This window comes from Pipistrellus hanaki (assembly GCF_964339955.1).
Source record: "Pipistrellus hanaki genome assembly, chromosome: 10".
NCBI lineage: Eukaryota > Metazoa > Chordata > Mammalia > Chiroptera > Vespertilionidae > Pipistrellus > Pipistrellus hanaki.
Genome location: NC_140512.1, coordinates 72,341,813 through 72,353,142, shown reverse-complemented (window position 1 = coordinate 72,353,142; position 11,330 = coordinate 72,341,813). Strand labels below are relative to the sequence as shown.

The following is an 11,330-nucleotide window of genomic DNA, read 5'->3' as shown; positions in this document are numbered from 1 at the left end:
CTTCCCTGTATTTGTTTCTTTGTATTAAAGCTGCTACGTCTCCTGTACTTGATAGAGTGGCCTTGTGTAGTAGGTGTCCTGTAGGTCCCAGTGGCTCAGCCTCCCCAGTCACCTGAGCTGGGCCCTCTAAGTGCACCCTGTGTGAGTGTGTGGACAATCTTGAGGTAGTTGAGCCTTGATTGCTGTTGGTGTCTATAGAAGGCTCTTTGGGAATGCACATGGATGACCTTTAATTATCATCAGCTGAACTCTGCGCCCTGGGAACATGATTCCCCAAAATGTGGGAGACTATTATCAGTACTGATTTTTTATCTATCCATGTGCTAGGAATGAGGAAAGAATAGGACCTTGACTTACCCAGGTCTTGATATGCTAAATCCCAGGAATGGGGGAATGAAGAGGACCTGGGCACACCCAAAACTTCTATGATCTTAAACCCCCCTTTGGAAATAAATAAATGTGTGTGTTGTCTGTGGTGGGTGTTGACTGTCCCTCCTTCAGAGTTACAGCCCCCCAACCAGATCCCAGCTTGATGAATCTATTTCTGCCTCTTGGTCTTTTTTTTTTTTTTTTTTTTTTTAATTTCTTAATCCCCAGCTCCTCCACTCAGGAACCTGTCATTTTCTGCGTGAGAGAAACAGCCCCCCACAGCTGTCACTGGGAGGACTTGACCTCCAGGCCAATGGCTCTGAGGACCAGGTGTGACCACAGTGGAAGAGCTGCTGTGCAGGAAACCCCCTTATGGAGCAGGACTTTCCTCAGTAGGGCTTTCATGCTCACTGAGTCTGTCCCTTAAGTGTGTTGCTTGTGGATGTTGTAGGGTTGTAATCTGGCCTGGTCTAAAGCTGACCACAGAGTGCACTGGCTCTGGGGCATCCTGGGAGGTGCAAAGTCGGCCACTGCCTGTGCCCTTCCTGGGGCCACCTGGCATGAGCTATAGAGTGATATTCAGATGGCTGCTACTTGTGTTGGGCTTGGATGCCCAGTAGAAGTCAAGCTGTGAATCAAGGCAGGTGCTGCTAGTGGTGGACTTGAGGCCACTTATCCAGTGGTATGGTGCATGCTGAGCCCAGCTGCTATTTGTTTGAGAGATTTTAGGAAAGTCTGACATGTGAGCCAGGACAGGCCACGCATATGGAAAAAGCAGCTGCAAATAGTTGGGTAAGGCTGCAAATTGTGTGAGGAGGCGTCTCAGGGAATCACCAGGGCAGAGTGAGTAGTGAGGGCCAGGTTGATGGAGACTCAGATATGGTGCCTGCCAGTTGGCTCTGTGACTCTGATGGGGAAGGTCTCAGCACAAGAACAATGACTCCTATTAGGACCCCTGACTGAGAGAAAGCTGCCCCCAAGTTCTTGCCCTGATGTCAGATAATTTAGTTCCTTCCTATATGTTTCTGGATCCTTTCAAGCTATTGCCCCAGAGCTGGAGCACAGAGGGAGGGAGTCCAGGTACTAGTAAGTCCATGCACCAGCCCTTTAAGAGGAACTGCCTGGGTCTCCAGCATCCTCCATGACACTCAGCCACAATCCCTGCTAGGTTTTAGAGGGTCTTCTCTTCCCAGCACTGAAGCTGGGCTGAGGGTGTGGTGTGGGACTGAGACCCCTTGCTGCTCATGGGAGGCCTCTGCAGCTAAGACATCCCTCCTAATTCAAAACAATCCACGTGTGGGTATCCGACCAGCCTGTTCTGCGCCTCTGCCCCTCCTACCAGGCTCAGTGCACTTTCTTCTTTACTTCTCTAGTTGTAGGTCCTCCAATCAGCCAGCTTTCAGGTGGTTCTGAATGATGGTTGTTCTGTATTTTAGTTGTAATTTTGATGTGATGTGGGAGGATGCAAGTACTGTGCTTACCTCTCTGAAGCCAACATTTTAAACACTAATATATATCATTACTCTGTGGGATGCACTGATGTTTTGTTTTTATGATTTCACAATCCACTAATACTTTTCAATATCAGAAAAATCCTGTCCCCACACACAATGTTTGTGTGTACTAGTGTGTGTGTGTGTGTGGGGGGAGCAATATCCTAATTAGACCAGGCATCCTTCCAGATGTCCTTCCAGACAAAGCCACGGTGGCAGGGGCCAAGGCAGAGGCAGTTGGGGTGATTAGGCTGGCAGAGGAGGGCAGTTGGGGGCAATCAGGGAGGCAGGTGACCGGTTAGGAGCCAGTGGTCCTGGATTGTGAAAGGGATGTCTAACTGCTGGTCAGACAGTTGGACATCCCCCAAGGGTCCCAGATTAGAGAGGGTGCAGGCTCGGCTGAGGGACCCCCCCCAATTCATGAATTTCATGCACCAGGCCCCTAGTATACACTTGAGTGGCAAGATTATTATGATCTCTGAACCCATAATAATCTGGCCACTTAGTGTATAGCCTGTATAATAAAAGGCTAATATGCAAATTGTTCCCTCGACCAGGAATATGACCAGCAGGCAGACCGGTCAACTGCCCATGTTCCCTCCCCTTGGCCAGGCTGGCCGGACCCCATCCATGCACACATTCATGCACCGGGCCTTTAAAATATATATACTGAGTGGCCAGATTATTATGGGTTCAGAGATCATAATAATCTGGCCACTCAGTGTATGTATAAATATGAATTAGATCACAATATAGTGTGTGTGTAGATAGATAGTAGATAGATAGAGAATACGCCAATTAGGCCATGACCTGTAACGGGTCATGACCGACAGGAGGATGCTGGCGTCTCTCATACGGGCATCATTATGCTGGGTTCCTTTCCCAGCCTTACAAAGGGGTCAGCATTTTGGAGAAAGGGGCTGCACATAGATGATTAAAGAGTCTGGAGACGAAAGATAATTTTGAAAGGCATTGGGGGTCAGAGGACTCCCTCCCTCTTAAGGGAGCTAAAGACTCCTACCTTGACCAAGGATCCATGCTTTTATTCAACACAATTTGTCCTAAGGCAAGGTGGAGATAATACACTTCAAAGGGTAGGGTTACAGAAGCATTGTCAGTTTGGGGAATAGCCTGACGCTGTTCAGGTGTTTGGCCAACAGGAGGCAATAAAATGCCCTGAGCTGTCTGGCAGTTAACAATCTTATTCAGGTTTGGGGGAAGTGCGGTTTAGCTGTTTTCAACAGGCGAACTGCATATGTGGCTCACCCTTGTTGAGCCATCCAAGTCCCATCAACCTTTTGATGGAACTCTTATAATGATTACATGCTGGAATTGGTTCCCGGCAGGAGGAGGCTGCACACGCAGCTTTGGGAGCGGGTGGAACTGGCTTCCTTAGTAGTCCTGCAAGGGCAATCTTAAGAGGGCAGGCCAGGCACCAGTGGACCAGCGCTGCGGCACTTGAATGTGAGCAGGCAGAAGGAAAAAAGACCTTCAAGGGCTGCCCAAGGCGGGTTTGCGTTTAAAACCAAGTGGGTGTCCGGAGCTGGGAGGCACTGACAACCATGGCAATCTCCACATCTGCTGCTGGGAGTGTGAGGAGTGAGGACCATGCAAACCGGAAGCTTTGGCTGCCAACCATCAGCGAATTTCCTCTCTGAGGCGGGTGTGATCTGGGAAGCCTGAGGGACCTTCACAAAAAGAGAAGGCTGGGGAGGAATGATACTGCCAAGAGTGAACTAAAGAACAGCTGGCAGCCTGGAAGAAACAACATGAAGAAGAGATCACTCATCATAAAAAGGAGATTGAGCGTCTGCAGAAAGAAATTGAGTGGCAGAGCAGAACATCAAGAAACTGAAAGATCATGATATTGCGGCCGTGTCAGGGTAAGGGACAGCCATATTTGCGGGTGTGGCCTGAGCTGTCCACAGAAAGTGCGTGGGAGCACGGAAGGGCACACAGATGGGCGCACGGACACCGGGCCCACCTTGCTGCTGCCCAGCCTGCCCGCCGCCTGCCGCCCGCCGCCGCCGCCGCCGCCGCCCGCCCGGGGCGGATGTCTTACAAACTGAACTGGGCCGTGCACATGCCCACCGCCTCCCTCAACTCCACGGGGAGCTTCCACCCGCCTTCCACCAGCATGGCGATGTCCTCCCAGTACCGCCAGCTGCTGAGTAACTACGGACCGCCATCTTTAGGCTACACGCAGGGAACAGGGAACTGCCAGGTGCCCCAGAGCAAATATGCTGAGCTGCTGGCCATCAAGGAAGAGCTGGGGAAGGAGATCCACGTATGCGGGCAGCAAGAGCACGATGGAGGGACTGAAATGAGGCATCCACTGGGGGGAAGGGGGGCTGGTGCGGGAGTGCTTGGCCCAGACGGAGCCAATGCCAGGTCCGAGACTCCGAGTCAGCACCAAAGGCTTTCCGTCTTCTTCCAAGAAGTGACAGCTCCTGCCCCCTGTTCAGATGAAACTTGGTTTCAAATGGTAACAGCTTGGTTTCTCCTCCCCCTGCACCTCCCGTGGTTCTTCAGGCTCGAACCTGGCTGAGATGGAGAAGGTTTCGCAGTTATTAGGTTTACATATTAGTTAGGAACTACCCTGGGGGGTTTGTGTTTTTCTAAGCATTGGGTCAGAAACCCCTGGGTCTCTTCTGATACATGTCTGTTACTCAGTGGTTCTCTGTTTCTCTTCTGAGCTGACCCAGTGCTGAGGTGTGTGTCAGTGACCCCGGAGGCAGTGCTTCAGTAGCCAGTGCCCGTTCGCCACACAGTGTAAGTTCTGCTCAACGTAACTTTTTTTTTTTTTTTGCTTAAGCATTTGCATGACTATTAATACTTTGAAGTCAATCTTTAAAATGCACAAGTTATAAATACAGAAGAAAGCAACTTATCGAACCTCGCCTGGCAAGGACCCCTAAGGATGCATGTAGATTTCAGTTCTGCCTTTCCCATCAGTGGATCAAAACATCTGGAAGAAAGTGACCAATAGTGTTTGCATCGTTGTATGTGTTTATTACTTGATGTAATAAAGCTTATTCTAATTAACAAAACAAAGCAAAGAAACTGAAAGATCCCGCTGATGATTAAGTGCTCACAGTTCCCCATATAGAGTGGCTACATACTGTCCACTTCTATGAAGATATAGTTCTGCTAATACCTATCTGTGCTGCCAACAGAGTATAATTGTGGTCAGTGGAAAAAACACACCAAGTAGGGTGACGTTGGAATTACCCAAACACACCCCCACCTGCTTCACCTGCCAGACACCTAGGGTCCCTTTACAGCTGGCTGAGCCCACTGCTGGACACCAGGCCTGACCACCTATCTGGTTTGGCCCAAACATCTGAAGTTCGCATTATCTGCCCACTTAAGAAATTGGAGCATTCATGTAGAATCAGGATTACCCACTTCTCTTTCCAAAATGACCAATAGGGCTACCAACCAAGGGTAGTGTCATGTCAACCCTAAGAGGAGCCCCCGGCTTGAGGGTGTGGTGAGGAGGGAGCTATCCGTGCAGACAGCTTAGTTGTGTAAACTCCCGCTGACCGCGGCACAGCCCAATAGTGTGGCCGCTCAACTGTGACACAGCACTGCCACGAAACAGTGCGGCTGTTAAACAAGGCCCCTCTCCAGCTTTTGGGGTTCTCTACCTGCTCCATCCCAGTGCACCCCGTTCTGCCCTGAGCTGCCCAGTGTACCCCATTCTGCCCCAGTGAGACAGCTTCAGTGTTTCAGCTCCAGCACACAGAACACATCCCAGTGGAAAGGGAAAGTGTAGCCCTGGCTGGTATTGCTCAGTGGATAGAGCCTCTGCCTGAGCACTGAAGGGCCCAGAGTTTAATTCCCAGACAGGGGCACATGCCTGGGTTGTGGTATTGATCCCCAGCATGGGGCATGCAGGAAGCAGCCAATCAATGATTTTCTCTCATCATTGATGTTTCTGAAATCATTCTATACTAATTAAAGGCTAATATGCTAATCAGTCCGAACAACTTCCAGACAACTTTCCAGATGTTTTTTTGGACAAAGCCATGGTGGTGGGGCCAAGGAAGAGGTGGTGAGGGGCAATCAGGTTGGCAGGGGAGAGCAAGCCAGCAGGTAGGTGGGCAGTTAGGAGCCAGTGATTGCAGATTGTGAGAGGGATGTCCGACTGCTGCTTTAGGCCTGATCCTCAACTGGCAGTCAGACATCCCTCAAGAAGTCCTCAATTGGAGAGGGTGCAGGCTGGGCTGAGGGAACCCCTGCCCACCCATGCACAAATTTCCCGCACGAGCCACTAGTCTTATCTAATAAAAGAACAATATGCAAATTGGCCATACACCTGCTACACCCACAAGCCAATCAGGAGCAAATATGCAAACTAACCCAATCAAGATGGCTGCAGCCACAGAGCTGCAGCAAGCAGAAAGCTTGGGTTTCCCAGCAATGAGAAAGCCAAGCTTCCCTGCCACCCTGGCCTGCCCAGGCCTACATTCAAGACTACAAAGTTTTAATTATAGGAGATAAATAAATCCCAGATACCAGGGTCTCCACTTGGGTTGCCGGGGGTGTGGCCGGCCTGTAAACCACCACAGGCCCCTTGCCCAGGCTGTCCCATGTCCCAAGGGAACCCCCACTCTGATCTGGGCCACCCTTCAGGGCAAACCACTTTGCCCTCACCCATGCACCAGGCCTCTATCCTATCTAATAAAAGAGTAATATGCAATGAAATTTCCTTTTTTAGAAATTCAGTATCCAAATGAAAGCGTATTAAAGATATCTAGATGTTAAAGACCACGCCCGCGCGCACCTGGAAAGATGACACGGGCTGAGAAACAATGCTCAGCACCTGAGCCCCTCGAGACCGTCCAGATCGTAAGGGCGTCCCCCGGCCTCCCAGCTGCGTGATGTTGGTGAGTCATTCACTCCTCCCACTCCCTGCGCCACGCAGGCAGCACGCCTCCTGTCCCTCTGGCCCTGGAGCCCGGCATTTGGGGCTGCAACTGTCTTGTTTTAGAGTGTGTTGGCGCCAAACATCTGTATCTGAAGGGCATTTTGCTGAGTTCATAGGGCACAATAAACTCTATGAAAGAAAACAGGTACTGAAAATAGGCTGTTCACATCCTGCTGGCACTGTGTCTCTGCATCCCCATCATCCTGGTTTAATCATTTTAAAAGGTTAGACAATTGAGAGTGAGTTTGGCCGCCAGTCAGTGTGTGGGAAGCAGGAGGCCAAACTGCAAATGTCCCCGATCCCCGGGACTTCCACCAGCCGCCCTTCCCCAAGGGCAGCTCCTCCCGCACAGCTCCAGGCCGCGACCTCGCCCGTGTTCTGGAGGGACCTCCTCACCCGCCAGCCAAAGCCCCACAGCAGCCGCGTGAGGAGGGCGCGTGCTGCTTCCTGCGTCCCCTTCCTGCGCCAATGCTGTACACCACGCAGTTACTTCCTTCTCACAGTGGATCTATCAGGTAAATATTATTTATCCTCCACTTTTTTTAAAGCCTCACCTGAAGACACATTCTTATTGATTTTTTTTTTTTCAGAGAGAGGGAGGGAGAGAGAGAAACACACTGATGTGAGAGAGAAACATCAGTGGCTTGCCTCCTGTACCCACCCTGACCGGGATGAAACCTGCCACCTGGGCATGTGCCGAGGTCAGGAATTGAACCTGCAACCTTTTGGTGCATGGGACCATGCTCCAACCAACTGAGCCGCCCGACCAGGGCTGTCCTCTACATTTTTTATTGATTTCAGGGAGGAAGAGAGAGGAAAAGGGAGACAAACAACCATGATGACAGAATCACTGATGGGCTCCCTCCTGCACAACCCCCCCACCCCCCGGGGATGGAGCCACACCTGGGGTATGTGCCCTGACGGAATCAAACAATGACCTCCTGGTTCACAGGTCGATGTATAACGGCTGAGCCATGCCAGCCGGGCTCTCCTCCGTGTGCTACAGATGCAGAGACCCGAGCTGCGAAAGCAGGTGAACAGTGTGACAGCTGGGACCCAAACCAGGGAATGCGTAACCAAGTCCCGCGTTTCCTCCTAAGGACCACTGCTTCATGATCGACAGCTGCCAGGGTTTAACTTATAGCGATGTGGGCAAGGCTTTGCCTCCAAGATTTGTATGCTCAGTGGTTAGAGCATTGCCCTGAGCACCAAAGGTTGAGGGTTTGTTCCCAATCAGGGGCACACGCCTGAGTTGCAGGTTCTCTCCCCACCCCCTGTTGAGTGCAGGAGGCAACACATAGATGTGAGACATTGATCTCTCTCTCTCTCTCTCTCTCTCCCTCCCTCCCTCCCTCCCTCCCTCCCTCCCTCCCTCCCTCTCCCTCTCCCTCTCCCTCTCCCTCTCCCTCTTCCTCTTCCTCATGCCCTCTCTTCCACTCAGAGAAGCAATGGGAAAAAATATCCTCAGGGAAGGATTAACAAAAACAACAAAGATGTGGCCAAATGTGCCTTTTCTCTCAAGATACAGCCCAGGTATGGGATGAAGCCCGTGCAGTCACAGTAGCGTCCTCTGCAGATAAGGGGCACCTGCGGGTCACCTCCTCGGGTTGTTGGGGGCAGCTTGCTTCTCTGTCCCATCACCCGTGGTGCAGGGTGGCCGGGACTTGGCCGAGAGCTGGGGGAGGAGTTTCTGGAGCACGCTGTGGCTTCGCCTTCCCGGGAGCCGTCGTCCTGGAACCCTGCGCCTGCGGCCCGCCTTGGCGTGCTGGGCTGTGAATGCTACTGAGGCCGGGCGTCCTTCCTGCTTGGGTGGCGCCGCTCTGGGCCCCCACTAAGTGGCCCGTCAGCCTGTCTATCTTCCCGCCCAGCCTGGCCCCAGGCCCAGGATGCTGAGCCTGTTCCCTCAGCTCTCTCTCCATCCCCCAGGGCCCCGTCAGGGCTGAGCCTTCCCCCTCTCTCCCCTCACAGCAGGGAAGAAACGCTCTTGCCTGGCTAACAAGGTAAACCCGGAGCTCACTCAATGGACACAGCACATTTCAATGTGCAGACAGCTAGCTCACAGCTAGTAGACAGCTGGTAGGCAACTAATAAGCAATTACTAGCCACCTGGGAGCTAGTAAACAACTAGTAGACAGCTGGCAGACAAGTGTCTCCTTCAAAATAAGGGCTTCTTCCTGCTGTCATAATGCTGCCATTCTCAGTGACCGTCACCGCCTCTGCACAGAGCGGTCTCAGGACAAGTGGGTGCAGAGCCACGAACGCACGTGGGACGTGAACCGCCACCCAGAGTGCCCGCCGCTCCCCTGTCACACTAACGCGGTCAGTGGGTTGAGATTGCCTTCTTCTGGAGGGAATGTGCTCACTCGTAAATATTTTATGTGTTTTTGAGATGCAAAGACTGACACACAGATGGACTAGATGGATTGAGCAGAGAGAAGACGGATAGCCAGGGATGTTGTCCAAAGGCTCACGTTACAGATTGGCACTCGAAGAAGTCAAGAAAGTTACCCAGCCGAAACTGGTTTGGCTCAGTGGATGGGGCATCGGCCTGCGGACTGAAAGGTCCCGGGTTCGACTCCAGTCAAGGGCATGTACCTTGGTTGCAGGCGCGTCCCTGGTGGGGGGTGTGCAAGAGGCAGCTGATCGATGATTCTCTCTCATCGATGTTTCTAACTCTCTATCCCCCTCTCTTCCTCTCTGTAAAATATCAATAAAATATATTTTTTAAAAAGAAAAAGAAGAAAAAAAAAAGAAAGTTACCCAATGGGTGCCATTTCCAGTTCTCATTTTTAGCACCAGCATCATGATACCTTGTTTCTTGTCCTAAGTCTCTCCACCATGTCCCAAAGAGAGCCTTTCTTTCCGGCGGGGCCTGGGAGCCAGTGAGAGCAGCACAGCCAGCCGGGCCCAGCAGGCTGCCCGCTCTCCCCCTCACGGACCCCCAGCCTTGCCCAGCGCCAGGCCTGTGGCTGGCTCTAAGCTCCCTTCTTTCGCTGTGATGTAACTGAATCTAGTAAGCAGAGCGCTTTCCAGTACATTGTGGAACCTGCGTGAGGTCTGGGAACCCCAGAATTTGCAGGAGAGAGGGCAGTCCTAGGACCCCCACACTAACCACCGGGTCTAGCGAGGGCAGCCTGCGGAGCCGGGCCTGCTCCTCCCGTCGTCACCTGGGTCCCAATGACGGTTTTGTCTTTAATTTTTAAGTGTCTATGTGGCTCTCTTTTCTTTTCTTTCTTTTCTTTTCTTTCCTTTTCTTTTCTTTTCTTTTCTTTTCTTTTCTTTTCTCTTTCTTTCTCTCTTCTTCTTCTTCTTCTTCTTCTTCTTCTTCTTCTTCTTCTTCTTCTTCTTCTTCTTCTTCTTCTCTCCTTCTCCTCCTCCTTCCCCTTCCCCTCCTCCTCCTCCTCCTCCTCCTCCTTCCCCTCTCCCTCCTCCTCCTCCTCCTCCTCCTCCTTACCCTCCCCCCCCCTCCTCCTCCTCCTTCTCCTTCTTTTTCTGTAAATCCTTAGCCAAGGATATTTTCCCATTGATTTTTTAGAGAGAGTGGAAGAGAGGGGGAGAGACAGAGAGAGAAACATTGATTTGAGACAGATGCATTGGTTGGTTGCCTCTTGGAAGCACTCTGACAGGGCTGGAGCCTGAAACTGAGGCATGTGCCCTTGACCGGAATTGAACCAGGGCCCTTCAGTCCGCAGGTCGACACTCTGTCCACTGAGCCAAACCAGCAAGGGCTTAAATGTTTTTTTATTATTGACTAGAGGCCCATTGCATGAAAATTCATGCACCCAGCATGGCATGGCTGGGCCCGTCCCCAGGTGGGCCTGCCACTCTGTGTGCCTGCCTCCAGAGTCCCCCAGTCCCCTCAGCTCCCCTGCCTCTGGAGTCCCCCAGGCCCTCTGTCTGGCCTGCCCCTCTCACAGTCCAGGAGCTCTCAGTGGCAGGAGGTGACCTAATACAATCAGGGGAAGGCAATGCCCCATCACACCTCTGCTGCTGCCACTGCTGGCAGCGTAAACCTTGGCTGGCCCTGGTTACCTGAGCCTCAGGCAGCCCTGGGTGGCTGGGGGGCTGAGGGAACTGGAGTGGCTGGGCATGCCATGCACCTGCTGCCCTGGCGGGGCTGAGGGGACTGGGCGCTGCCATCTTGTGGCTGTGGCACCACCATCTTTGAGGGCAGGGCAGTCAATTAGCATACTCCCTCCTTATTGGCTGTGGGTGCTGCCATCTTTGCGATGGCATGAGGGCCAATTAACATATTCTCTCTCTCTCTCTCTCTCTCTCTCTCTCTCTCTCTCTCTCTCTCCAGAGAGGAAGGGAGAGAGATAGTTAGAAACATTGATGAGAGAGAAACATCGATCAGCTGCCTCTTGCACACCCCCTACTGGGGATGTGCCCGCAACCAAGTTCAGTCTGCAATTGAACCTGGAATTGAACCTGGGACCTTTCAGTCCATAGGCTGATGCTCTATCCACTGAGCTAAACCAGTTTCGGCAACATATTCCCTCTTTATTAGATAGGAGTTTTAGAGAGAGAAGAAG

At 52.0% G+C, this 11,330-nt stretch overlaps 1 pseudogene across 1 annotated transcript; it reads left to right on the top strand.

Annotated features, from left to right (window-relative positions):
- The first annotated feature begins 2,103 nt into the window (after positions 1 to 2,103).
- Positions 2,104 to 4,858, top strand: LOC311629457 (annotated as a pseudogene). Its single transcript has one exon. The product of its transcript is annotated as an uncharacterized misc_RNA (transcript).
- Positions 4,859 to 11,330: the final 6,472 nt, after the last annotated feature.